At 40.3% G+C, this 25996-nt stretch overlaps 1 long non-coding RNA gene and 1 other non-coding gene across 2 annotated transcripts in view; both read right to left on the bottom strand.

The window, feature by feature from the left end:
- Positions 1-25996, bottom strand: part of LOC143681684 (uncharacterized) — a 234409-nt gene that overhangs the window by 16958 nt on the left and 191455 nt on the right. The gene's annotated exons all lie outside the window — the stretch shown is intronic.
- Positions 18603-18709, bottom strand: LOC143681809 (U6 spliceosomal RNA). Its single transcript, XR_013174867.1, has one exon. It is a non-coding gene; the product is annotated as a U6 spliceosomal RNA (small nuclear RNA).

Below are 25996 nucleotides of genomic sequence, written 5' to 3'. Positions count from 1 at the left end.
GACAACATGCTGGAGACCCGAGTGCAGTGGTTCTCAACCAGGAACTTTTTGCCAGACCTTCCTATACTTTCAGAATATTTGGCAATGTCTCCGGATAGATTTGGTTATCACAGCTGGGGAGTGGGAAAGGGGATGCTGCTAAACATCCTAGGATGCCCAGATGGTCTCCCACAACAAAGAATTATATGTTGTACAACTCCAGGGAACAGTTTTTATATTACTCTGTGTGAAGGGGTCTCCTGGAATTGTGCAGTCTCTTCATGGCTGTCCCGGAGACAAGAGATATAACTATTAGAGAGAAGAAGAAAAATGATTGCTATATGTAGACAATGTAATCTCCACCTAGAAAAATCAAGAATGACTAAAATTAAAAAAAGAATTTATCTGTGTGGTAGGATGTAAGATACATATAAAAATTAACAGATTTTTTGATAGCAATAAACAATCATTTAGTGTATAAGATGGAAAAAATTCCCTTTATATTAGAAACAACCTCGTGCCAACCCCTACCCACTCACCCACACAGCTAGCTAGGGATAATCTTAACAAGAAATGTGTAGGACCTATAGGGAAAATAAGATAATATTCTATAAATTTTAATTGAGAGATATAAATGACCACATGAAAAATTGGGAAAAATTCATTCTGTAAACAAGCAATTCTTTCAAATTATTAATGTATGGGCTGAATGTTATTCAAATCAAATCATTAATTTTCCTTTAAAGCTAAAAAAAAAAGACATTTAGACATGGAAAAAGAAGGCTAATGAGGCTTTCTCTACAATACAATAAAAACTACAATTATGAACATGCGCCCTGAGATAAGAATAGATAGAAAAATTAAAACCAGATGGATGGAATTGCCCATTAAAATTTAAAAATATCTCAACATCTAAAGACGCTTCCACCCTGTTCTAGTTGGCTAGCTGCTGGAATGCAACACACCAGAGATGGATTGGCTTTTAATAAAAGGGGATTTATTTTGTTAGTTCTTCAGAGGAAAGGCAGCTAACTTTCATCTGAGGTTCTTTCTTACATGGGAAGGCTCAGGGTAATTTCTGCTGGCCTTCTCTCCAGGCCTCTGGGTTCCAACAACTTTCCCTGCGGTGATTCCTTTCTGCATCTCCAAAGGCCTGGGCTGAGCTGCGAGTGCTGAGATGAGGAATGCCGAGCTGCTTGGGCTGTGCTACGTTGGGTTCTCTCATTTAAGCACCAGCCAATTAAGTCAAACGTCATTCATTGCAGCAGGCACGCCTCCTAGCTGACCGAAGATGTAATGAGCAACAAATGAGGTTCATGCACCACTGGCTCATGTCCGCAGTAACAAAACTAGGTGCCTTCACTTGGCCAAGTTGACAACTGAATCTAACTACCACACACCCCATTTCCTCTTGCCCTCTCCTTTACTCAGGATTAGATTAGCTTCAGAGTCTGATAGTTGTCTACATTTTCCCTGACTTCCTGCCCATTTTCTTTCCCTTCCTTTAATAAAATTCCTGCCAACTTAAGCTTGTCTTGGTCTTTGCTTCTCAGTGGACCTAAACTAAAATAAGATGGAAGGATTTGCCCATTTAAAAGTTAAAAATTCCTCAACATCAAAAATAAAATGAAAAGAGAGCATCATTATTAATTCCATTTCTAGGACTCTCTTTTGAGGAAGACTGGTCATTAGAGCAGCAAACAAAAATTAAACATTATTTATTATGTTCTGAATAATTCTAAATTATGCTGCAGAGTCTGGCAGTGAGCTGAACAGATGGGGTTGGTATCCTGGCCTTCCCCAACCTATACTTTGCACCAGTTGAGGTGGGTGAGAAGGAGTAGTAACCCCCAGGGTTTCCGTTGCTCAGGTGTCTGGGCCAGAAGATACTGATGGAGGACAGGTCTGCTCTCCTTTTCTGCCTGGCGCTGGGGTGGCAGTGAAGGCCAGAGGGCATGGTAGCCACCTCCAAGGATCGAGGCATGGACAGCAGCAGGACATGGTGCTTGTGGTGGGGTCAGCATGCCACAGGGACACCAGCAGCACTGGCATTGCTGAAGACCCTCCCTTAAGGAACTTGTGGGTTAACAGACACCAGGCAGGGGTATGAAGCAGATAGCCACAAGGACTTGCCGATCACTTCCTAGAGACTCCCAGGCAGAAGGGGGAAGAGGCTGTCAGGAGAGGTTGGAGGTTGAGGACCAGCTGAGGGGTCCTCAACCATCAAAATTAAGAAACTCATTAGTTAGGGTGCTTTCAGCCGCAAATAACAGGAAGCCTCATTCCAAAGAGCTCAACACTAAGAACTTTCATCATTTCACATGGAGAAGCACAGAGGGGTGAGGAACGGGTGTGGCAGTTCAAGGCTTCAGAGAAGATGGCTTCTCTGCCATTCTTCTGGCTTGGCTTTGCTGCCTCTGCTGTCTCATCACTGCCAGAGGCTGAAGACCCGGGAAGAGATGGACCTTGCCTTCTCTGATGTTCAAGAGATGAACCTTGCCTTCTGTGGATGTTCAGGAGATGGACCTTACCTTCTCTGGATATTTTCAAGTCCGAGATGCACAAAAGGAGGTGATTTCTTTTCTAGGAGTGAGAAAATTTTCCCCAGAAGCCTGTCTGTCCCCCACATTCTTTGGGCCAGAATGAGGTCACGTCCAGTCTTAAACTATTCCTTGGCAAGCATTGGAAAGACTCATCAGATTCTATTTTGAAGATGAGGGTGGGTTTCCTTCCAATTTAGTCATGTTGGGAAGGAGAGAATTGTTGAATTAAAGGTGGGATCTGTTAGGTAAAGGGAAAGTGTATTTGGGGTGGACTATCAGTGGAATTCACTAAAATGATTAATTTAATGATACTTCATTTGGGCCTTGAAAAGGTACCCTAAAACTCTTGCAATAGCTTCCTAAGGTGGTCCCCTTTCATCCACTCTTGCATCTCCATAGCTTATTTTTCAAATTACACTTATAAATAAGATCCCATCCCTCCCTACTCAATGCCTTCCAATGGCTTTCCATTTGCTTAGAATAATACCAATAATAAAAATAATACTAACAATAATGGCACATTGCTCCCCTGTGCTTATGTGACCTGGCTCTAGCCTTCCTCTCTGACCTACACTCTCCCCCTCCCTCACTGTTTTTTTTTTCTTTTTGCTCCTCCCCGAAAATACCAAGCTCATTATCACCTTAGAACCTTTGTACTCTTATCAACAGACGAGTTAAACATATGAAATAAAGATGAATAATAGGGGGAACAAATATTAAAATAAATTTAGAGTGAAATGCCCTAGGTGTTCTTAACGGTCAACAGGAGTAATGCTGGTTGGGGGTTAGCAAACCATGGCAATTAGCACTATCCAACTGAAGCTTGCACAAGAGCAGTCTCCAGAATAGCCTCCTGACTCCATCTGATCTCTCTTGGCCACTGATGCCTTATTTATTACACTTCTTTTCCCCCTTTTGGTCAGGAGGGTGTTGTTGATTCCAAAGTGCCAGGGCCAGACTCATACCCTGAAGTCATGCTCCACGTTGTCATGGACACTTTCACTCCTGAATGGCTTATACCATGTTGTGGGGCAGGCAATGATCCTTCTTGCAGAGTTGGGCCGAGAGAGGGGTAAGAGGGAGAGGGGGAGGGAGAGACAGAGGGAGACGGGGAGGGAGAGGGAGAGACCATGTCTAAAGGGGCTTCCTGGAAGCAACTGTTGGCCTCATTATGGGTAGTTTGAGCTTCTCCCCTTCTCCCCTATGGAAATAAGCTCCATAAGGGCAAGCCTCAAAATCCAGGGCTTCGACAGTTTTCTTGGGAGCCCCAGTGGTTGAGAGGGTACTGGTATTTCCCAGATTGGAGAGTTCCCCCCACCCCTTCAGATCCTCAAGGGATTTTACCAATACTTTTTACTTATCAGCCTACCATAGTCCGAGGTGTATCCTGGTGTTATATTAAGCTACAGAGAATTGCAAGGCCTTATTCCCATTCTGGACTCTGGGAGTTTGGGTTGTTTAACTGAGCTATCCAGAGAGGTTAATTTAGATATGGGTTACAGAAAATTTCGGTTCTATACATTATAAACCTCTCTGCCTTTGTTCTCATACAGTAACTGAAGGTTTAGAGTACATACACTATCATCTTTCACCCTGCATTCTAATTCAAGCCCTTGTTTTTAATTCTTTGGAGTGGAATTACAAGGGTCAGATAGTAACTCTATGTTTAACTTTTTGAGAAACTGCTAAACTGGTATGGGTTACAATTCCACAGTTTTAGGTTTGTTTTTTTAAAATTTTAATTATTTAATAAATATTCTTTTTTTATCACATAGTTGTATATTCATCACCATGATAATTTCTCAGAACATTTACATCACTCCAGAAAAAAAAATAAAAATAAAAAACTCATCCATACCATACCCCATACCCCTCTCTCTCATTGACCACTAGTATTTCCCTCTACCTAATTTATTTTAACATTTGTTCACCTTATTATTAATTTATTCTTAATCCATATTTTTTACTCATTTGTCCATACTGTAGATAAAAGGAGCATCAGAACACGGTTTTCATATCACACGGTCACTTTGTGAAAGCTGTATCACTATATAATCATCTTCAAGAAACATGGCTACTGGAATATAGCTCTACAGTTTCAGGTACTTCCTTCTAGCCTCTCTAATACACCTTAGACTAAAAAGGGGTTATCTATATAATGTGTAAGAATAACCTCCAGGATAACCTCTGAACTCTATTTGAAATCTCTCAGCCACTGACACTTCACTTTGTCTCATTTCTCTCTTCCCCCTTCCAGTTGAGAAGGTTTTCGCAATCCGTTGATGCTGAGTCTTGGCTCATTCTAGGATTTCTTTCCCACATTGCCAGAGAGGTTTACACCCCTGAGAGTCATGTCCCACATAGAGAGGGGGAGGCAGTGAGTTTTCTTGCCATGTTGGCTGAGACATAGGCCACCTCTGAGCAACAAAAGAGGTTCTCTGGGGGTGATTGTTAGGCCTAATTTTAAGTAGGCTTAGCCTATTCTTTGCGGGGATAAGTTTCATAGGAACGAACCCCAAGATTGAGGGTTCAGCCTTATTGATTTTGTTGTCCTCACTGCTTGCGAGAATATCAGCCTTCTCCACATAGGGAAGTTGAATTTTCCCTCTTTCTTGTCATTCTCCCAAGGGACTTTGCAAATACTTCTTTATTCACTGTTCAAATCACTTGGGGATTTATGGGAGCATCACACTGGACAAACCTACAAAATCTCATGCTCTATTCAAAGTTCCATGTACTTATGGTGTTTAATTAACCTGTCGATATAAGTTATATTAAGAAATGCACTAGTCAAATTATAAATTTTGTACCAAATAAACATTTTTTGCTTTAGTCTCATGCAGAATGTGAAGTTTTAAAATATGAATTACCATCTATTTTCAACACAGTGCAATATTGACATTCCTTTGTTCTTCCCATGCAAATACATTTTTTAATTTGTATATTTAGTCACTATCATTGTACAGCTCAGGCATTCCTAGATTATACCGTCTCAATCTTAGTCATCTATCTTTCCTTCTGGTTTCATTTGTGCCCCCAGCCCTCCTCCCTCTATCATTCTCACATTCACCTTCATTCAGTGTACTAACATTATTGTGCTACAATTAGGTAGTATTATGCTATTCATTTCTGGATTTTTACAATCAGTCCTGTTGCACAATCTGTATCCCTTCAGCTCCAATCCAGTCCTGTTGACCCAATCTCTACCCTATTTCTATCTCCTGATGGTCTCTGTTCTTAACTGAAATTCTCCAAGTTCATTCATTAATGTTAGTTCATATCAGTGAGACCATACAGTATTTGTCCTTTTGTTCCTGGCTAATCTCACTCAGCATAATGTCCTCAAGGTTAATCCATGTTGTTACATGCTTCATGACATTATTCTGCCTTACAGCTGCATAATATTCCATCGTATGTATATATCACAGTTTGTTTAGCCACTCATCTGCTGATGGACATTTGGGCTGTTTCCATCTTGGCAATTGTAAATAATGCTGCTATAAACATTGGTGAGCAAACATCCGTTTGTGTCCTTGCCCTCATGTCCTCTGAATAGATACCTAGCAATGGTATTGCTGGATCATATGGTAATTCTATAGTTAGCTTCTTGAGGAACAGCCAAACTGCCTTCCACAGTGGTTGTACCATTTGACATTTCTACCAACAGTGGATAAGTGTGCCTCTTTCTCCACATCCTCTCCAGTGCTTGTCTGTTTTATTGATAATGGCCATTCTGGTAGGTGTGAGATGATATCTCATTGTGGTTTTGATTTGCATTTCCCTAATAGCCAGGGAAGTTGAACATCTTTTTATGTGCCTTTCGTCCATTTGTATTTCCTCTTCTGAGAAGTGTCTGTTCATGTTTTTTGCCCATTTTGTAATTGGGTTGTTTGTCTTTTTGTTGTTGAGTTGAACAATTTCTTTATGTATTCTGAATACTAGATCCTTATCTGGTATATCATTTCCAAATATTGACTCCCATTGTGTAGGCTGTCTTTTTACTTTCTTGAAAAAGTTCTTTGATGCACAAAAATGTTTAATTTTGAGGAATTCCCATTTATCTATTTCTTTCTTCAATGCTTGTGCTTTGGGCATAAGATCTTGGAAAATGCCTCCTGCTATAAGATTTTCTTTTCTTTTTTTTTTTTTTTACATGGGCAGGCACCGGGAATCGAACCTGGGTCCTCGGGCATGGCAGGCAAGCACTCTTACCTGCTGAGCCACTGTGGCCCGCCCCTGTTAATTTATAAGACATTTCCCTACATTTTCTTCTAAAAGTTTTATGGCCTTAGACCTAATTTTTAGGTCTTTGATCTATTTTGGGTTAATTTTTGTATAAGGTGTGAGATATGGACCCTCTTTCATTCTTTTGCCTGTGGATATCCAGTTCTCTAAGCACCATTTATTGAAAACTGTTCTGTCCCAAGTGAATTGGCTCGACTGCTTTATCAAAGATCAATTGTCCATAGATGAGAGGATATATGACTGAACACTATTTGATTCCATTGGTCAGTATATCTATCTTTATGGCAGCATCATGCTGTTTTGTCCATTGTAGCTTCATAATATGCCTTAAAGTCAGGTAGTGTGAGACCTCCAACTTCATTTTTCTTTCTCAGGATATTTTTAGTTATTTGGGGCACCCTTTCCTTCCAGATAAATTTGGTTATTGGTTTTACTATTCCTGAAAAGTAAGTTTTTTAAAAATTTTAATTGGTATTGCATTGAATGTATAAATTAGTTTAGGTAGAATTGACATCTTACTTATATTTAGTCTTCCAATCCATGAACAGCATATGCCCTTCAATTTATTTAGGTCTTCTGTGATTTCTTTTAGCAATTTCTTGTAGTTTTCTTTGTATAGGGCTTTTGTATCCTTAGTTAAATAATTAAATAATTAAATTTATTCCTTAATATTTTATTCTTTCAGTTGCAATTGTAAATGGAATATTTTTCTTGATTTCCCCCTCAGATTGCTCATTACTTGTGTATGGAAACACTACAGATTTTTGAGTGTTGATCTTGTAACCTGCCACTTTGCTGTACTCATTTATTAGCTCTAGTAGTTTTGCTGTGGATTTTTTTGGGTTTTCAACATGTAGTATCATATCATCTGCAAACAGTGAGAGTTTTACTTCTTCCTTTCCAATTTTGATGCCTTTTATTTCTTTTTCTTATCTAATTGCTCTGGCTAGAACTTCCAACACAGTGTTGAATAACAGTGGTGATTGTGGACATCTTTGTTTTGTTCCTGATCTTAGGGGGAAAGTTTTCAGTTTTTCCCCATTGAGATGACATTAGCTGTGGGTTTTGCATATATTCCCTTTATCATGTTGAGGAAGTTCCCTTCTATTCCTGTTGTCTGGAGTGTTTTCAACAAGAAAGGATATTGAATTTTGTCAAATGCCTTTTCTGCATCAATTGAGATGATCATATAGTGTTTCTGCTTTAATTTGTTGATATGTTATATTACATTAATTGATTTTCTTATGTTGAACCATCCTTCCATACCTGGGATGAATCCTACTCGGTCATGGTGTATAATTCTTACCATAATAATAATAATGTGCTGCTGGATTCAATTTGCAAGAATTTTGTTGACGATTTTTATATCTATATTCATTAGAGAGATTGATCTGTAATTTTCTTTTCTTGTCGTATCTTTGTCTGGCTTTGGTATGAGGGTGATGTTGGCTTCATAGAATGAGTTAGGTAGCGTTCCCTCCTCTTCAATTTTTTTGAAAAGTTTGGGCAGGATTGGTACTAATTCTTTCTTGAATGTTTGGTAAAATTCACATGTGAAGCCATCTGGTCCTGGACTTTTCTTTTTTGGGAGCTTCTTAATGACTAATTCAATTTCTTTACTTGCGATTGGTTTGTGGAGGTCATCTGTTTCTTCTCAGGTCAATGTTGGTTGTTCATGTCTTTCTAGGAAGTTGTCCATTTCATCTACATTATCTCATTTATTAGCATAAAGTTGTTCATATTATCCTCTCATTACCTCCTTTATTTCTTCAGGGTCAGTGGTTATGTCTCCTCTTCTATTTCCGATTTTATTTATTTGCATCCTCTCTCTTCTTTTTGCCAACCTCACTAAGGGTCCATCAATCTTATGAGAAATCTATGATTTTCTTATGGAACCAACTTCTGGTTGATTTTCTCGATTGTTTTCATGTTCTCAATTTCGTTTATTTCTGCTCTAATCTTCATTATTTCTTTCTTTTTGGTTGCTTTGGGGTTAGTTTGCTGTTCTTTGTCTAGTTCTTCCAAGTGGACAGTTAATTCCTGAATTTTTGCCCTTTCTTCTTTTTTGATATAGGCATTTAGGACAATAAATTTCCATCTTAGCACTGCTTTTGCTGCACCCATAAACTTTGATATGTTGTATTTTCATTTTCATTTGCCTTGAGATATTTACTGATTTTTCTTGTAATCTCTTCCTTGACCCACTGGTTGTTTAAGAGTGTGTTGTTGAATATGGATTAAAAATAAATAAATAATAGGGGGAACAAATGTTAAAATAAATTTAATAGTTTGAAATGCTAGTGGTCAATGAAAGGGAGGGGTAAGGGGAATGGTATGTATGAATTTTTTTTGTTTTCTTTTTCTGAGTTGATGCAAATGTTCTAAGAAATGATCATGATGATGAATATACAACTATGTGATGATATTGTGAATTACTGATTATATATGTAGAATGGAATGATCATGTGGTAAGAATGTTTGTGTTTGTATGTGAGTATGTTTAATAAATAAAATAAATTAAAAAAAGAATGGAATGATCATATGGTAAGAATGTTTGTGTTTGTAAATTGTTATGTTGAATAAAAAACAATCTGACTCAACTCACACACAAAAAATATTGAAATGTAACTTGAATGGATGAATTTTATGCTATTTGAATTACATCTCAATAAAGATGTTCTTTTTTTAAAAAAAGAGTGAGTTATTGAGTTTCCATATATTTCTGAATTTTCTGGCCCTCTATCTATCATTGATTTCCAACTTCATTCCTTTATGGTCTGAGAAAGTGTTTTGTATGATTTCTATCTTTTTAAATTTATTGATATTTGATTTGTGACCCAGTACATGATCTATCCTTGAGAATGATCCATGAGCACTCGAGAAAAAGGTGTATCCTGCTGTTGTGGGGTTGTAATGTTCTACAAATATCTGTTAAGTCTAACTCATTTATTGTATTATTCAAATTCTCTGTTTCCTTGTTGATAATCTGTGTAGATGTTCTGTCCTTTGATGAAAGTAGGAAATTGAAGTCTCTAACTATTATTGTAGATGTGCCTGTTTCTCTTTTCAGTGTTTTCAGTGTTTGACTCATATACTTTGGAGCACTCTGGCTTGGTGCATAAATATTTATGATTGTTATGTTTTCTTGTAGAATTGTTCCTTTTATTAATACATAGTATCCTTCATTGTCTCTTAATTGTTTTACATTTGAAGTCTAATTTGTTGGATATTAGTATAGCTACTCCTGCTCTTTTCTGATTGTTGTTTGGATGAAATATTTTTTCCCAACCTTTCATTTTCAGCCTGTGTTTAGCCTTGGGTCTAAGATGTGTTTTCTGTAGATAGTGTATAGATGAGTCCTGTTTTTCAATCCATTCTGCCAGTCTATGTCTTTTGATTGGGGAGTTTAATCCATTAACATTTAGTGTTATTACTTTGAGGGCAGTACTTTCTTCTCATTTTGCCTTTTGGATTTTATAGTCATATCTAATTTTTCTTCTTTTTATCTTTACTGAAAGTCTTCATTTCTACATCTTACCCACATCTCTCCTATTTTTTCTATCACTCTCTAGTGCTCCCTTTAGTATTTCTTTTACAACCAGTCTCTTGGTCACAAATTCTCTCAGTGATATTTTGTATGAAAATGTTTTCGTTTCCCCTTCATTTTTGAAGGACAATTTTGCTGGATATAGGATTCTTGGTTGGCAGTTTTTCTCTTTTAGTATCTTAAATACTAATTTTTTATCTTTTATTTTTAGTCTTCTCACCTCCATGGTTTCTGCTGAGAAATCCTCACATAGTCTTATTGGGCTTCCCTTGTATATGATAGATTGCTTTTCTCTTGCTGCTTTCAAAGTTCTCTCTTTCTCTTTGATATCTGACATTCAGATTAGTAAGTGCCTTGGAGTATGTCTAGTTGGATCTATTCTGTTTGGGGTTTGCTGCACTTCTTCAATCTGTAATTTTAAGCCTTTTTAAGAGTTAGGAAATTTTCAGTGATAATTTTCCTCCATTATTTTTCTCCTTCTTTTCCCTTCTCTTCTCCTTCTGGGACAACCACAACATGTATATTCATGCACTTCATGTTGTCATTCAAATCCCAGAGTCCCTGCTCACATTTTCCCATTCTTTTCCCTATATTTTCTTTTGTTTGTTGGATTTCAGACGTTCTGTCCTCCAGTTCACTAATCCTATCTTCTGCCTCCTGAATTCTAACATTGTAGGTTTCCATTGTTTTTTTCCATCTCTTTTGCTGTGCCTTTCATTCCCATAAGTTCTGTGATTTGTTTTTTTCAGACTTTCCATTTCTTCTTTTTGTTCATCCCTTACCTTCTTTATATCCTCCCTCAATTCATTGATTTGATTTTTGATGAGGTTTTCCATGTCTGTTCAAACATCCTGAATTAATTGTTTCAACTCCTGTATCTCATTTGAGTTGTTGGTTTGTTCCTTTGACTGGGCCATATCTTCAATTTTCCTAGTATGATTTGTTATTTTTTGCTGGCATCTAGAAATTAATTTCCTTAATTAGTTTCTTCTGGGAATTGTTTTCACCTTTTTTTTTTTTACCTAGGATTTTCTTGCTGGATGACTTTGTTGTCTATATGTTCTTTGACATTCAGTTCAGCTTATTCTAGACCTCTGGCTTAGGTTTTATTTTTAACAGATCAGAATTTTTCAGTACATGTTTTCTTGTTTCTTGCCCTGCCTGTATGGTGCCTTTTTTTTTTCCCCCATAGGAGGGTCTACTTATGTATTATAGACCCCAGTCAGATTTTCTCAGACCAAACTGACCTCCTCTCAGGAGGAAAGAGTCACATGCATCAGTTTTTCCTGAGGGTGAGACACAGCAAGTTGAAAGACTTTTCTATGAAGCCTCTAGACTCTGTGCTTTTCCTGTCCTGCCCAGTATGTGGTGCTTGTCCTCCTGCAGGTCCCATCAGCATAAAGTGATGCAGTGCCTTTAACTTCAGCAGACTCCCCCTGCTGTGGGCATGGTTGAGTCAGAGGAGAGGTTGTAGGCTGGCTTTAATTGCTTCAGTTTTCCAGTCCCTGGGGTCTGAATTCCTTGAGGGAGGGATTCCACCTGAGCTGGGCCCCACCCTTCTCCTGGGGAAGGCACAGCCTCCAGGCAATTGCTTCCTTTTACCTAACCAGCCTTTATGCCTCTCAGACAAGCTTAATTCTGCCCTTGCCTGGTGAACTAGGAGCCTGAGAAGCCTTGCAGTATGGAAAGGGCAGTCAAGCCATAGAAACACAGTCACAGAAAAGAAAAGAAAAATAAAATCCTTTTCAGGGCAAGACCTCTTCCCTAGGGTTTGCCAATCAAGAGCTTAAGTTGGTATGTTGTTCTGTGTATCTCCAGGTCCTATGTACCCCCTCCTTTCTTTCAGGGCCCAGACCTTTCCAATCCAGAAAACCTGTTTTTTTTTTTCTTTTTTCTTTTTCCATCAGCCCTGCCCCCTCTCTGCACTGGAGCAAAACCCAGCAACCTCAGCTTTTACTCGAGGTTTAACTGAACTGGGTATCTATTTTTAGCAGTCAGAATTTTTGAATTAATTACATAATTGGAACTTGGTTGAGCTCAGCCCCTTGCTGTTGTAAAGTCTCTTTCCTTTCCCATCTGGGAAGTAGCCCGTGGGGGAGGGGCACTGGCCTCCTTGGCTTGGGAGACTTACAGTTCTGGGTGGGATCACAGCTGGTCCAGCTTGTCCAGACTGATGTACAATGTGTGTCTGGTCACTGATGTGGCCCCAGCAGTTGTTCTGTACTGTTCCTGGCTATTTACTACCTGCCCTGGGGCCTGAACTAAATCCCACACTTCACTACACTGCCATTTTGAACCCAGTCAAGTTTTTAGGTTTTTACTTCTAGCTGCTCTAAGATACTGGAGACTAAAAGAAATATCAATTTAATTCAACAATGATAGTCATTTGTTTAACCCTACCTTGTCTGTATAACTCCACCATCACCTTTGATCTTTCTATCCCACTCTTTAGGGGTATTTTGGCTATGCCCATTCTAAATTTTCATATTGGAATGGACTGTCGATAATATGGGATGGGGGATGGAACTTGATGTTCTCAGGAGGGTGGCCCCTCTGCATTTCAGGATTTATCTGATTGAGAGACCCATGTGGAGATTGTAGGTTTCTGGAAAGTCACCCTAGTGCATGGTACCTTTGTAGAATCTTATATAATGCCCTATGCATTCTTTAGGATTTGAAGGGATGGTTTTGGTTGGGAGTTGGCAAGCTATGATAGGTAGCAGTGTCTAACTGAAGCTTGCATATGCGTGACCTCCAGAATAGACTCTCGATGCTGTTTGAACTCTCTCAACCATTGATATGTAATTTGTTACACTTTTCCCCCTCCTTTTGGTCAGGGTAAAATTGTTGATCCCACTTTCACTCCTGGATATCCTGTCCCATGTAGGGGGGAGGGCAATGATTTTACTTGCAGAGCTGGGCTTAGAGAGAGAGAGGCCACATCTGAGCAATAAAAGAGGTCCTCCAGAAGTAACACTTAGGCATATTTATAGGTAGGCTAAGCTTTTCCACCACATATATAAGCTTCACAAGAGAAAGCCTCAAGGTCAAGGGGTTGGCCTATTGATTTAGGTGTCCCTAATGTTTGACACAGTATCAGGGGGTTCCCTGGTGGTAAAGTTTAATACTTCTATATTTCTTCTCCCATCCATCAAGGGACTTTGCCAATATTTTTGATTAGCTGCTTAATATACTATGAGATTTATCCAGGCATTACATTAAGCTATACAGGATTAAAGGCCCATATTCTTACTCTGGGATCCCTGTGTTTGATTGTTTAAATGATCTATCCAGACAGATTGAGTTAGATTATGTGCTACAGAAAATTTAGGTTCTGGACAAAATAATCTAGTGGCATTTTAATGTTGTGGGAAGATGTCATGATATAGTGGTGAATGAAAATCATGCTTTGCAAATACAAAATATAGTGTGATTCCAATTTTGTTAGACAGACAGAGAGAGAGATTGATAAGACTCAAATATAGTAAATTTTAAGAGTGGCTCTCTCAGCCTTATGGTATTTAGCTATTTTTTATTTTCTCTGAAATATTTTACATTAAAATACATTCTATCAGAGATGCGTATATAATTTTATTATCATTATTCTAGTTTGCTAGTTGCTGGAATGCAACACACTAGAGATGGATTGGCTTTCAATAAAAGGGGATTTGCTTAGTTGCCTTTCAGAGGAAAGGCAGCTAACTTTCAACAGAGGTTCTTTCTTACACGGGAAGGCACAGGGTGATCTCTGCTGGCATTCTCTCCAGGCTTCTGGGTTCCAACAACTTTCCCTGGGGTGATTTCTTTCTGCATCCCAAAGGCCTGGACTGAGTTGCGAGTGCTGACATGAGGTATGCTGAGCTGCTTGGGGTGTGCTACGTTGCGCTCTCTCATTTAAGCATCTAGCCAATTAAATCAAACATCATTCATTGTATCAGGCACACCTCCTAGCTGACTGCAGATGTAATCAGGAACAGATGAGGTTCACATGCCATTGGCTCATGCCCACAGCAGTATAACTAGGCACCTTCACCTGGCTAAGTTGACACCTGAATCTGACTACCACAATCATAAATAAATAAATAAATGCAATTAAAAAAAATTAACCATATGTACTGGTTGGGACATCCTGGCTTGCAAACACATCATGTAAAAAATTCTTAGGGATTTCAGTTTCTCAGTATGAGTCCATAGTGTTTTATGGCAGCCAAAAACACTGCACAGAACAAACACTGACAACATTGGAACCACAGTGTCAGACCTAGATGGTAATGCTTTCTCTCTGCTTTACAGTCATGGGACCACATCTTACACACTGGGGCAATTTTACAGAGGTACATGGAAAGCAGGAGCAGACCCAGAAGAGGGTGACCAGGATGTGGAAAGCATCTATCTGGAGACCTTGTCCTGTGGGAAATCTTTGAACCAACAGGTGATATTAAATTCAGAAAGGGATGCTTTCGGTAGGTGGAAGGGCACTGTCTTTAAGTATTAGAAAGCAGGCCACAGGACAGCAAAGGTAAGTAAGCTATTGGTCACCATCTGGAGGCAACCTGCTCAAAGAAGGATCATCAGCTAGACCTCTGTGTGAGTAGTGGGTAGAGGCAGGAAAAGTGTCTGCCAGGAACGCTGCCCAGGGATGACTGCACTGAGAAAGATGGCAGGCTGGATAATGGGTTCAACCCCTGCCAGTGCAGAGCTTTAATTAATTTCTGCCTGCTCTCCTAGACCTCAACTGGGAGGTCAGTTTACCCTGCAGTTGAAGAAACTACAGCTTCAGGTCCTTCACTTGCTGGGTCCCCTCCCAAGATTCTGGCATGTGTCCACATGGCTGCCTTCCCCTCCTTCACACTTACAGATATGGTATTGCTACCTAAGCTCCCTTTCCACTGAAAAATTTTTTACTGGAGCTCCCTTTCAGGTTCGCCGTCTCATTGCAAGAAAGCATTTAAGGATGAGACAAATGGTATAAGTAAGTGAGAAAAGTTTATTGAAGAGAAAGAAACTATATGCCCAAGAGGTGTGTGTGGACATGTTCAATGGAGAGACATGCCAAATTGTTTGGGACAAGGGTATTTATTAGATTAAACAAAGGGAGGTGGGGTTTGAGATATTGGTGCATTGTGATTGGTTAGTGAATATGTAAATTAAGGATTATAAGTGAGCTATTGCTATAGGCTGTCTAGAAATTCAAAGTAAGAATTGTAAGTGGGCTATTGTGACAGACTGTATATATATTTAAATTAAGGAATGTAAATGGGTTTTCATGTTTTTTACATGCCTTGTAGTTGCAGTGTATCTTGTTTTGCTTAACTACTTCAGGTTTCAGGAACTTGATTGTTTTCACCAGATGCCCTCCCCCTGAACTGGGTCTGGAGGTGCCTCAGGGTTTGCGAGATGTTTTCCTTCATCTAACCTGCCTTAACACCCTGGTGTCTTTTCTGGAACTTCTTCCTGCTGATTAGGGTTTGTAGTTCCTGCCTGGCAGGGTGTAGAACTCTGGCTACTTTAGATGGGCTAGGAAGGGGAGACCTTTGGTGCTGAGGGTGGATGGGCAATGTATCTACAAGTTATCATGAGTTTATTGTGAAAGGCTTGTAGGTTATTGTGAAAGGCTTGTAAGCTGGTGAAGACAAACTTGACAAAAAGGTTGAAGATGCATAGTCCAAATAAAAGAAGTGTGAGCAGAGGAATTAGAAGTCCCAGAAAGGGAAGAACCCAAGAAAACAGACTGGGTAAGGAAGAAAGCTGTTTCTAATTTGTTGCTGCATTTTTATGGAGATGTTTCAATTGATTTATTAGATTTTTGATGCTTTGTTGGAGTTAACGTAATTGGTTTACATAAAAACAGCATTCTTTTTATAAGAAGAGACAAGTTTCTCTTTGGATCACTGTGAGAAAATCAAAGGCATACTTATTTTGAAGTACCTCTGTAGCTAGGGACTCGCCTCCTAGGTCTGAAGGAGACTTAAAGCCTTGAAATAATTTAAGGGAAAGATTATGATCTTTCATGGCTCATGAAACTCATGGCTCGTGATTAAGCCTACTGTTTTAAAACTTGTTCCCAGTGCTGAAGTAAAGAGGGGTATTAAGATCGAGATTGCTGTTTTGGGGGAAGGAAAGGACTTTGCACAAAAGTTAAAGCTTTAGAATATAGATATTATAATTTTTTACTCTTCTTTTGATTTATGTCATTCTTAATTGGAGGAACATCATTCACATACTGCTTTAAGTAATGCTAACTTTCAGAGCTGGAGAACTTTAATTTTGAGTTTCAGGAATTACACAGATACTTAAAAGTTCAGGGAACTACTAGGTTATATAATGAGCAAAGCATTTTAGAATTATTGCTGTAAGGGTTTACAATCTAAGCCTTAATTTTCTTATAAATATTTTTAAATGAAGCTATTTTTAGAAATAAAAACATCTGACAGTTGTTTTACATTGGTGCTATTAGGTATGAACTATAGCAAAAACTCTGCCCTGCTTCACAAGTAGAACATAATTTATACACTTATGCTCATTTTTAAGTCCCTTTTTATTGACGATGAAGCCTCGACCTATATCTGACCCAGGGAAGCTTTAGAGTAAAGTAGTATAACTGACAAGTAAATTCAGTTGCTTCCATGACCTCCAACTTTTTACATCTGACAGGTTAGTTCTAGGCTACAACATGGACAGTGAGAACACTGTCATGTTTTTAGAAATTTTATACAATTTAAAAACATATGAAAACTTTAGCTTAACAGAAAAATAGAGATTGTAATATTTAACATGTTAAATTATTTTACAAGGTGAGAGAACAAATCTTTTGTAATAGTTTTTCCTTAAAAGTGAGATGAAATAAAGGATGATAAAGTTATTATAAACATCAACAGGGATATTATTTTGATATGATAGAATTAAAAAAATTTTTTTAGACAAAGTACTCAGATGTTAAGATAAACTTTTTTATAACTTTTCTTTAAGAGTAGTTTGAGAGCAGCATTGACCATGACAGACATAATTTATTTATTTGTACATTTTTAACTTTATTTATTATTTTTTGCATGGGCAGGCACCGGGAATTGAACCCAGGTCTCCGTCATGGCAGGCGAAATTCTGCCACTGAACCACTGTCGCATTGTACCAGAATTTATTTTTAAAAACTCTTTATAACTTCATACAGTCAGCAGGGACTACAACTTTCCATGTCCATCTAGGACTTGCAGTCAGCAATTGACTATAACATTCTTTTTTTTTTTTATTAATTAAAAAAGATTAACTAACAAAACATTTAGAAATCATTCCATTCTACATATACAATCAGTAATTCTTAATTCATCACATAGTTGCATATTCATAATTTCTTAGTACATTTGCATTGATTTATAAAAAGAAATAAAAAGACAACAGAAAAAGAAATAAAATAATAATAGAGAGGAAAAAAAAACAAAACACTATACCTCACATGCAGCTTCATTCAATGTTTTAACATATTTACATTACAATTAGGTAGTATTGTGCTGTCCATTTCTGAGTTTTTGTATCCAATCCTGTTGCACAGTCTGTATACCTTCAGCTCCAATTACCCACTATCTTACCCTATTTCTATCTCCTGCTGGTCTCTGTTACCAATGATATATTCCAAGCTGATTCTTGAATGTCGGTTCAAATCAGTGGGACCTTACAGTATTTGTCCTTTAGTTTTTGGCTAGTCTCACTCAGCTTAATGTTCTCTAGGTCCATCCATGTCATTACATGCTTCATAAGTTTATTCTGTCTTAGAGCTGCATAATATTCCAGCGTATGTATATACCACAGTTTGTTTAGCCACTCGTCTGTTGATGGACATTTTGGCTGTTTCCATCTCTTTGCAATTGTAAATAACGCTGCTATAAACATTGGTGTGGACTATAGCATTCTTGTTTTTATGTAGTTTTTATATCCATCCAGGACTTGTAGTCAGCCATGACTACAAAATTTACTTTTTAAAACTTTTTGTGACTTTTTGTATTTACCCAGCAATGACTACAACAAACACAATTTACCTTTTTTTGTTACTATCTTTTTTCTTTCTTTCTTTTTAATTGTATAATGTAACATTTATAACAAAGCAAAGAAAGAATAAAGCAATAATCTTCAAAGCAGTCTTTAACAAGCAATTACAGGACAGACCCCACAGCCTGTCATGGGCCACCGTAACATCCTCTCAGATCCCTTCTTCCAGCTGCTCCAGAACATAGGAGGCTAGAAGAATAAATATATATTTTTTATCATCACAATTGACTTTTCTTTCTTTTTTTTTTTTTAACATGGAACACTTCATGAATCTGTGTGTCATCCTTGCGCAGGGGCCATGCTAATCTTCTCTTTATTGTTCCAATTTTAGTATATGTGCCGCCAAAGCAAGTACCATCACAATTGACTTTAAAAAAATTTTTGTGAAAAATAAACATATATACAAAAAAAGTCATAAATTTCAAAGCATAGCACAACAATTAGTTGTAGAACATATTTCAGGGTGTGGCATGGGTTACAATTCTACCATTTTACGTTTTCACTTCCAGCTGCTCTAAGATACTGGGGACTAAAAGAAATATCAATTTAATGATTCAGCAATCATACTTGTCTGTCAAGCCGTACCCTCTCTGTACAACTCCACATCACCTTTGATTTTTCTATCCCACTTTCAAGTAGTATCTGGGTTATGGCCATTCTAACCTTTTCATGTTGGAAGGGGCTGTCAGTAATATGGGGTAGGGAGATGGAACTAGTTGATGTTCTGGAGAGGCTGGGGCCTCTAGGTTTCAGGACTTATCTGGTTCAGGGACCCATCTGGAGGTTGTACGTTTCTGGAAGGTTGCCATAGTGCATGGAAACTTTGTAGAATCTTATATATTTCTCTAGGTGTTCTTTAGGATTGGCAGGAATGGTTTTGTTTGGGGTTTGGCAAGTTATGATAGGTAGCAGTATCTAACCGAAACCTGCTTAAGAGTGACCTTCAGAGTAGCCTCTAAACTCTCTTTGAACTTTCTCAGCCACTGATACTTTATTAGTTACACTTCTTTTCCCCCTTTTGGTCAGGCTGGAATTGTTGATCCTGTGGTGTCAGGGCTGGAGTCATCCCTGGGAGTCATCTCCCATGCTTCCCGGGAGTCTTTCACCCCTGGATATCATGTCCCATGTAGTGGGGAGGGCAATGATTTCACTTACAGAATCAGGCATAGAGTGAGGCCACATCTGAGGAACAAAAGAGGTCCTTCAGAAGCAACTCTTAGGCATACCTACAGGTAGGCTAACCTTCTCCATTACCTACATTAACTTCACAAAAATAATCCTCAAGATCAAGGTCTTGGTCTATTGATTTGGATGTACCTAATGTTTGACACAGTACCAGGGGTTTCCCTGATGGTAAAGTTCAACAATTCCATATTTTTTTCTCCCATTGCTCAAGGACCTTGCCAATACATTTTGATTATCTGTTTAATCTACGCTAGGATGTATCCAGGCATTACATTAGGCTATACAGGATTAAAGGCCCTCATTCTTATTCTGGGCTCCCTGTGTTTCAATTGTTCAAATGAGCTATCCAGACAAGTTGAGTTAGATTATGTGCTACAGAAAATTTAGGTTCCAGACAAAAGAAAGCTTTCTTTTTTTTGTACAATTTACTTTCATATTAGAATCGTCAGTTTACAAAGTCAACGCTTGGCAAGACTGAGTTTTGAGGCAGTTGGAGGTCAGTAGTCTGCTGCTAAGCCCTACTTTTAAAGGTTTGAGGACTATTTAAAAAAAAACCTTGGGGTAGCACTGTTGAAGTGAGCTGGGTGGGAACTCTGTCCTTAAGTCTTTGCCATTTAAAAGCAAATAGGTATTGAGAGTCAGGGTGAAGAGGGATATAAAAATGCAATCTTAAAATTTAGGACCGAGAACTAGGACATGGGATTAGGAGCTGGTTTTTAATGAACTTTTTAATAATTGGCTGATGGTTTCTCGGCTTCCCATTTAAAGGGATGTTGCTTCTGATGGAGAAAAGTCACTTCAGGCTGGACCTGAATGCAGAGCAGTGCTACTCAGTAGGTTTGTCTGGGATGCTTTTATCCCAAACAGACTGGTTGCTTTGCTTAAGCATTTTCTTTGGGATCTAGTAGGAGCCTTGGGGCAAGTAAGGGGTAAACACTAACTGGGTTTACTAGTTTTACGGTGGTCCCCAGGGAGTGAAGAAGATCCTTCCCTAGAAAGGGGGGGGGGCATTTGGGGACCATGAGAAAATGATGGGGCACTAGAATGTCTTTAAGCTTACAAAGGAGAGAGGTAGTGAAGGTCCTAAGTTTGGGCTCAACTCTCAACTTCCATAGCTAGGCATGTCTGAGTGGAGGTGGGCTTGGAGTAGCATTTTAGGATAGAGTGGCTTTAGTGTTAATATAAAAATTAAGAATTTTACCTGCCACGTTGAGTGTCACTCAAGGATCCTCTAGGTTGATGGCTAGAAGTGAAGTCAGGGGAGCCATAAGCAGCCTCAGTTGCCTCAGTTTCCCTCATGTGCTGTGAGCAGGGCTCTGGGGGCCGATCTTCCCCTCCTCCCTCAGGAGATTGTCCCTGGGCCCAAAGCTCATGTTGGTGGCATTCAGGGCAAGGCCTCAGTGGGTTCAGAGGTGGAAGGTCACCTAGAGGGTTTGGGCAGGCTGGCAGTGGCCCTCCAAGTCACAGTTGAAGCAAGGCCTTTGGGGCTTGGAGGGGGCAGGGCGCCTTTAACAGCAACTGCAGTAAGCTGAGCCTGTTCTCTCATCTTCTGCTTACCTTTCATTGCCTCTTCCTCCTCCTCAGCCTTGTTTTGATTGTTAAAGACAGAAAATGCAGTTTTAACAGGTCATTATAGGAGTGAGGGCCCATGAAGAGCTTTTGCAGCTTTCTTTGAATGTCGGGGGCAGACTGGCTGATGAGATGGGTTCCTAGTAAAATGTGACATCTTGGGAGTCTGGGCTTACATTGTATACTTTTAAAGAGCTTCCACTAGCCTCCTCTGGGTTTTCTTTGTCCTCTTGAGTTGTACTGTGTTGTACATATTGTAATTTATAGGCTTGATGGTGCACTTTTCCATCCCCTCTGTTAGACAAGTTACCATGTGGACCTTGGCTTTCAGGTCTGCCTGGCCCGTGTGACAGCTGAAGTTTGGATCCACAGCTGCAGCCGCTGCTGCTCCTTGGCATGTGGGGCAGGCTGCCAGCTGTGGGGTCCTGGGCTTCAGCTAGACTTGACGTTTTTCCTCAAGAGTGCAACAAGAGGAGAAAATGACCTACATATACCCCCATGTGAATTTAAAGGCTAATACGGGTTTTTTAAATTCCTCCTCATATTTTGGAGGATCCTCTGAGAACCTCCCCAACTGTTTCTTATACTGTGCCAAGCAGCTATGGAAAGAGGAACATAAACGCTGATGGTCCCAAAGTCCCCATTTGCTACTTCCCGAGAACATACCATCCTCTTTTCCTATTTTCTCCATGGGTGGTGTGGGGTCACGGCAAGTGTGACCTGCCCGGACAGCGTAGGGTGGAGGTGAAGGTGCTGAGGGGACTGGGGTCTCAACTCTAGGGAGTCTGGAGGCACTTCAGATTCTGGGACTGGATTGTAGTGGGGAGGGCTACTTAAAAGAGGATTACCTAAAGTATCTGTCCTTCCATGAGAAGGGCCATGAGAAGGGAGTTCCTGACAGTACTCTTGGGCATGACAGAATTTGCAAGAGCCCTTCGTGGGTTTGTCCTGATATGAGGCATGAAAGCTGTATGTACCTAAGGAATTTCTTGCCACTTTCCCTCCCTTTTACAATAGAGGTTTAATTGGGAGATAAGGTTGGAGCTGACTGTTCCATGCGGGGGCCAACGCTGGCCGTCCTCCAGAAGACACTGGACAGGCAGCATTGCAGTAGAAAATAAGTTTTTTCCTTTTTAGCTCTGTGGTAGGAAAGTAATCCCAATTTTGTAGCAGGCAGCATAATTGACTGTCAGCAGGAACACTGGGAGCACCACCCATTTCTAAGGAAGAGAGAGAAGGAAAAGGCAGATCTGCACATCAGTGCCAGCCTCCGGGTCACCAGCCTGCTGTTCTCAGCAGATTCCATGGGCCATGAGTTAGGCTCTCTGTCCCTGAGCATTCCTGGGTCCTTGAAGACTCAGGAGGCAATGGCCAGGTACCCTTGCGAAGCTGCTGAGTGACCCACTCCTCTGCTGGGTGTCTGTATCTTGAACTTCCTGCCTAAGTTGGTGGCGCAGTGGTGAGCATCCCTGCCCATCCCGTGAAAGACCAGGGTTTGATTCCCTGTCTGGGAACCAAAGGACTGGCCATCAACAGAGAAACCCCAGGGAGGGGATCTCCTGGTGCCAGCTTGGGATCGGGCTAGAGGGAAGGCACATGCAGCAAAGAAATCAGGCTCTTCTAAATCCCCCAGGTGTTACAGCAGCTCACTGAACCCCAGGCCCAGAGGTAAGCATCTGGTCATGAAAGCAGCACTGTGAGTGGGTGGAGACTATGAGGGCTGCGTGCTCACTGCAGGACCCACAGGGTGGCTCACTGGCTGCACAGGCTTAGCGTTCCCCAGGCAGGATAGACTGTGGAGGGGAAGGGTTTGCCTACCCTGCAAAGGACCTCCTGGCTAGTTTGCTGAGAAAGCTGTTACCAGAGCTCCTTTCCAGGCTCACCGTCTTGTCGCAAGATGGAGTTCAAGGATGAGACAAATAGATAAAAGCAAGTGAAAAAAGCTTATTAAAGAGAAAGCAGGAACACGTTCAAAGGGTGATGCTCAAGGGAGAGACACGCCAGGTGGTTGGGGCAAAAGGTTTTTATTAGATTAAACAAAGAGAGGTGGAGTTTGAGATATTGGTACATGGTGATCAGTTAGTAAACATGTAAATTAAGGATTGTAAGTGAGCAATTGCCATAGGCTGTCTAGACATTCAAAGTAAGAATTGAAAACGGTTTATGGAGATTTTGGTCCATGCCTTGTGGTTGAACAAAATATCTTGTTTGCTCAACTGCATCAGATTTCTGGAACTTGACTGTTTTCTTCAGATGCCTTCCCCATGGACCGGATCCTAAGGTGCCTCCGGGTCTGCGATATGTTTCCTACATCTAACTTGCCTCAGTATGGCCTGGCCTCAGCACTTATTAGCAGTTTAACTTTGAACTGTGCTTCAAATTTCTCTTCTATTGAATGGCAGCTTGGTGAGTCTTTGGAACCCAACTGCCCTGATTTGAACTGCCCTAGTGTCACTACTTATTATTTGTGTGAGTTGGGGAAAGTCCCTTAACCTCTCTTTGCTTCAGTTTTCTCCTCTGCGAAATGAGCATAAATAAGTGCCTACCACACAGAGTCAATATGTGGAAAGCACTTGGGAAAGCACACAGCCGTAGAGTGATGGGTGCCTGGCCCGACTCCTCATTTATTCATTCATTCACCTTCAGTAGATACTGATGGAATGCCTACCCTGTGCCCAGCCTTTGCTAGGTGTACGAAGTACTAGGTGTACTATTAGTATATTATATTATGTATACTATAGGTATAGTATACATATGCTAGGTGTGGTAGTTAGATTCAGGTGTCAACCTTGCCAGGTGAAGGTGCCTAGTTCTGTTGCTGTGGCCATGAGCCAATGGCATGTGAAGCTCATCTGTCACCAATTACATCTGCAGTCGGCTAGGAGATGTGCCTGCTGTAATGAATGATGTTTGATTTAATTGGCTGGATGCTTAAATGAGGGAGCTCAACATAGCACAGCCCAAGCAGCTCAGCATACCTCATCTCAGCACTTGCAGCTCAGCCCAGGCCTTTGGAGATGCAGAAAGGAATCACCCCACGGAAAGGTGTTGGAACCCCAGAGGCCTGGAAAGAAGACCAGCAGAGATTGCCCTGTGGCTTCTCATGTAAGAAAGAACCTCAGTTGAAAGTTAGCTGCCTTTCTTCGGAAGAACTATACGTTTTAACTAAATATATCCCCTTTTATTAAAAGCCAATCCATCTCTGGTGTGCTGCATTCTGGCATCTTTTGCAGACTAAAATGCTAGGTATACTTACCATACTACATAAAGAGGTGGTCTCTGCTCTAGTGGGGGCTGAGGTGTCAGAAAACCAGCAAGGAACTTTAAGTGCAGCATCTTCCTGACACAGAGGAGAATGTGGGCTGTGACAGGAATGCGGGGTGGGGGCCGCAGCCCCCAATCCAGGGCTGCTGCTGCTCCTGCCTTATTGACCCCCTTGCCAAGACAACCCTTCAGCTCCTGAAGGGTTCTCCTCTCAGGGCTTTATAACTTTTATGTCAGGTGGTATTGGAGGAGCCAGGGCCATTTGGGGGACATGGTTGTGATTTAGTGGGATATATGATGTGATTCAAGCCCCCAACTTTGTCAGTCAAGTACTGCTCACTGTCCCAGTGAGGGAAGAACTTCCGGGGGCAACCTGTGTGCCATTCCCAACAACACGTTGTGAAGCTGAAAAAACTTTATAAACTGTTGATAATAATAATAATAATAATAAAAGAGGCCTCTCATACTAAAGGAAGCACTAATTTATATTTTTACTCTTCTATTTAGAATATTACAAAATTATTGTCCCCAAGAGACACAGTCCAAGAGTATTTAGCCAAAACATGCAGGAAAGTTACCATAAGAGGTCTGTTAGGCAGTTAATTAATAATACTGTGCTTTAAACTAAAAACAACTATAGGGTATGTGATATTTACCAGCTTTCTAAAATTTGTTTTAGTTTTTCTCCTAATTCTATTAAATATTCTCTTTTCTACCTTAATTTTTATTCCTAATTTTGTATTATTTTCCTTAAAGAAGTCTTCCTGAAGACAGGATAGGCATCAGGCCTCACAGACACCTGGACCTTCCTCTGTTTCCAGGCCAGTGGGGTTCACCTGCAGGCTCCAAGGGTAACCCCTAAGCTTGGGGAGGGCAATGGGGTGGCAGCTCAGGGTGAAACTCTCCTCTGGACTAGGAAGCTAAGAGCTGTCGCTGAAAGAGCCACGTGGCCTTAGCAGTGCACAGTAGGGGCCGGGAGAACTGTCGGACGCTCCCAAAGCAACCAGCTGAGTGCTTGTGCCTGGCCAGTCTGATCCAGTGAATGCTCAGGAAATGGCCTTGGGATAGCTGGAGTCATTACATAAGGGAAATCATTAAAAGCCGTGGTGCCAGAGAGGTCATCTTGTATTGCAGGAGATCAGAGAAAGAGGCAGACTGATGAGGGAAAGGGTAGTTCAAAAAAGGCTTTATGGAAAAGATGGGACTTGAAGTCAATTGTGAAGAAAGGAAAGGACTCAGAAAGGAGTACCATCAGGAAGACAGGAAATCAGAGATGTTTTTGATAGAGTTGATAACAACCATTTTTGTACCAGAAAGGACACAAAAAAGTACAATGAGAAATAAGGTTGTATACCCAGGATGGCCTTGAATATCCTGCAAAGTCTTCTATGTTTGACAAAGCAGAAAATGGAGATATGCCTGAAGTCATCCTATCCCTTTCCATGTACAAAGCATTCAAATTGTTTCTAGAATCCATGGATAAGGAGAGGCCACGAGCACAGATGTGTCCATTGTCTCTTTAAGCCATCCTGCAATTGCATTTGTACCACAGTGTGGCAGGGAGGAATGATGAGGAAGGACCATCTGAACTGTGGGCTTCCCAGCTGGGTGTGTATCCTCTTGC

This window comes from Tamandua tetradactyla, chromosome 4 (assembly GCF_023851605.1).
Source record: "Tamandua tetradactyla isolate mTamTet1 chromosome 4, mTamTet1.pri, whole genome shotgun sequence".
Taxonomy (NCBI): Eukaryota; Metazoa; Chordata; class Mammalia; order Pilosa; family Myrmecophagidae; genus Tamandua; species Tamandua tetradactyla.
Note: the sequence above shows the minus strand (reverse complement) of the source record. Positions and strands in the feature narration are given on the sequence as shown.